This window comes from Mandrillus leucophaeus, unplaced genomic scaffold (genome assembly GCF_000951045.1).
Source record: "Mandrillus leucophaeus isolate KB7577 unplaced genomic scaffold, Mleu.le_1.0 Scaffold1, whole genome shotgun sequence".
In the NCBI taxonomy this organism is placed as follows: domain Eukaryota; kingdom Metazoa; phylum Chordata; class Mammalia; order Primates; family Cercopithecidae; genus Mandrillus; species Mandrillus leucophaeus.
In genome coordinates this window covers 538,873-541,479 of record NW_012098097.1, presented here as the reverse complement: position 1 = coordinate 541,479, position 2,607 = coordinate 538,873, and positions in this window count along the sequence as shown.

Here is a 2,607-nt window from a genome sequence, read left to right as displayed (position 1 = left end):
CCAGGCTGGTCTCCAACTCCTGACCTCAGGTGATCTACCTGCTTCGGCCTCCCAAAGTGCTGGGATTACAGGTGTGAGCCACCACGCCCAGCCTCTCTTACTGTTTCTGGAATTGTTCTTATTGTTGCAAGCTTCAGGCCTTAGCATTTGTGCTTCCCTTTGCTTGGTACTCCCTTCCCTGAGATGTGTATGCAATGTGACCCTTCAGTTTGATCACTTCCAAATGCCACCTCCCTAAGGAGGCATTCCTGTCTATCCTGTTCAGAATGGTACTTGTTTCTATCCGTTTACTTTGACATTAGGTTATAACAGCATCCACTTTGAGAGGCTAAGGTGGGCAGATTGCTTGAGCCCAGGAGTTTGAGACCAGCCTGGTCAACGTGGTAAAACCCCTCTCTACAAGATACAAAAATTAGTCAGGCGTGGTGGCACGTGCCTGTAGTCTCAGCTACTTGGGAAGCGGAGGTGGGAGGACCACTTGAGCCCAGGAGGCAGAGGATATAGTGAGCCAAGATCACACCACTGCACTCCAGCATGGGTGACACGGCAAGACTCTATCTCAAAAAAATAAATAAAATAAAACAAAATAAAATAAAATAAAGCATCTGTTTATTCCTTGACTCTCTGTCTCATCCACTAGTGTATTAGGGTAGGAGTTCTTTGTTCATTGCTATATTCCCAAGGCTCTGAGCAGGGCCTGGCACCCAGTAGGCGGTGCTCCATGAATATTGTTGAATGAAAAAATACATGAATGAATGAATGAGTTATAGACTTTTTTTCCCTTTAGTCACACAAGAGAAAAAAATGATATCTATTCACAGTTACAGCTCAGGAGAGTCTGTGCTGCTATGAAACAGCTGGAGAACCACAGGACACTGAAAGCATTGTGCTCAGAACCCACCGGTTCAGCGTCCGAGGCTGGATGGGTCTCAGACTGCCCAGTAGTAGTGTACTATACAGGTGGGTCAGCTGTAAAGAAGAAAAAACTGATCCATGAGCCGACACTAAAGAAAACAGTGGGATGAAATCAATACTGGGTTAAGTATGGAGGTCTGTGAGTTTGAACATATTGCCCCAATAGATTTTAACTATTTTCCAGTAGACTTTTTTTTTTTTCCATAATGCTTTCTTTTAATGCCTCAACTAGTCACAAGAGCTTTACTAAATATTGCAACTATTGGCTGGGCATAGTGGCTCACATCAGTAATCCCAGCACTTTGGGAGGCCAAGGCAGGCAGATTGCTTGAGCTCAGGAGTTCCAGACCAGCCTGGGCAATGTGGAAAAAAACCCCATCTCTAAAAAATAAAATAAAATAAAAATACACTGGGCATGGTGGTGCACACCTGTAATCCCAGCTACTTGAGAGGCTGAGGTGGAGGGATCACTTGAGCTCGGGAGGTCGAGGCTCCAGTGAGCCGTGATCATGCCACTGCACTCCAGCCTGGGCAACAAAGCAAGACCCTATTTCAAAAATAAATAAATATTGCACGTCTCTTTTTTTGGCACTAAGGCAGAAGTACATAGACTGATTTCTCCAACTTTGAGCGATCCCAGATGGCTCTACTTGAACAGAAAAGAAATTGAAAGTTCAATCGTGTATAACCCCTTGTAAACAATCTGGGGGGAAAATGGTTAGGTTCTGGCTGGTGATATTTTACTTCAATGAGGTCATGTAGCACAGTGAAAACAACAAATAATTCAACATTAGGGAGACTTGGGATCTGATCCCATTTTTGCCATTGGTTAAACAACAAGCAAGTTTACTCAGCTTGCTGCAGGCTTGCGTCCTCATGCATGAAATGGACTAAACAATCTCCACATTATTAATGCTTTACGACTCTGCTTTCCAAAAATGGAAATGCATTTGAAGACAATACCAGGCCCTTGAAAATGAAGGGGGGAGGGTAAGAAACAAGCTGCAACAGAGAATAGTATCAAGCTTTTAAAGAAACAAGTTAATAGCAAAGCCAGAGGCCTTTACAGTGTCTATGCCCTTTCAGCTTGAATGTCAGCACTGGCTGTACCGACAGAAGACTTGCATGACCTTTTCCTGAAATAAGCCTTCCTCTCCTAGCAACTCAGTATCATGGGCACATTTTTCCAGGTACACTAGAGTTGGGTACTGGTCTAGAGCTGCACCGTCCAATACAGTAGCCACAAGCCACATGGGGCTGTTGGGCACTTGAAAATGTGGCCAGTTGGAAGTAAGATGTACTGTAAGTGTAACATACACACGGGAATTTGAAGACGGTACAAAAAAAAAAGGGATATAAAATATTCAGCATTGATATTGATATTGCTATTGATTGAAATAATATTTTGGATGCATTGGATTAAATAGAATATACTATTAAAATTAACTCCACTCGCTTCTTTATGCATTTGCTAATACGACTACTAGAAAATTCAGCATACATATGTGGCTTGTATTATATTTCTATTGGACGGCGCTACTCTAGATATCAGAATCTAGAAAGTGACTGAGATTCAAACTCTTCAATGAAGCACTTTTTAAATACTCTACTGGGAAGTTGATTCCACTCACTGCTCTGCTGCCGTGGCGGTCCTGACTTTCCAAGGCCATGCCCAGAGCGCGGCACACGTGG